At 39.1% G+C, this 704-nt stretch overlaps 1 protein-coding gene across 1 annotated transcript in view; it reads right to left on the minus strand.

The window, feature by feature from the left end:
- Positions 1-704, minus strand: part of LOC119581816 (procollagen-lysine,2-oxoglutarate 5-dioxygenase 1-like) — a 123,695-nt gene that overhangs the window by 15,923 nt on the left and 107,068 nt on the right. The gene's annotated exons all lie outside the window — the stretch shown is intronic.

The raw sequence follows: 704 nt of genomic DNA on the forward strand, positions 1-704 counted from the left end.
CCTACGTATTTTCCGAGCACACCTAAGTCCAGCATATTGGTCTCTACACCACATTATCTTAGATAAAAAAAACTGTGCTCACCTTCGTTCATTATTTTCTTTTAAACAACCTTACAAGTAAATTATTTCGCTTATAGACGGAAACTTTGTCAGTGTAGCATCACAACCAGTGATGTAGACTAAATGACTGTAATGTTTAAATCTCACAAAATATATACTAGAAAGTGGCAGTGACAGCTGATCAGCCCAATGGGGACGCTACTCCAACACTTTTGTTTCCTGGCTACGCCCACGTTTCCCGCCTGAGAAACTGATGGCGGCTTTCGACATACATATCACTCCCATATGAAATGTTCTTGACGCCGAAGCAAATAGTGTAAAAGGCCACCCCGGCGTGGAAAAAGGAGAATGTCATTATTGGGGCGACAATAAACAATATCATAAACACAGAGCTGCAACAAGTAGACGACAACAATCCCATATGGCATTCGCATACACAAAAGTGGAGTTAAAAAAAAATCACCATAGAACATTAATGCATTAAAAGCAACCGCACTGTTATGGATTTGCAACAGCGAAAGACATTAACTTCAATGGAGAGACAAATACAACCCTAGTTACATTGCCCAAAATGTCAATAAAAAATGCTGGTAAGATAATGAAAGATTCGCATATTATAAAATCACAACGTGGACACAAGCTAC

The sequence above is a fragment of the Penaeus monodon genome, chromosome 15 (assembly GCF_015228065.2).
Source record: "Penaeus monodon isolate SGIC_2016 chromosome 15, NSTDA_Pmon_1, whole genome shotgun sequence".
NCBI classification, from domain to species: domain Eukaryota; kingdom Metazoa; phylum Arthropoda; class Malacostraca; order Decapoda; family Penaeidae; genus Penaeus; species Penaeus monodon.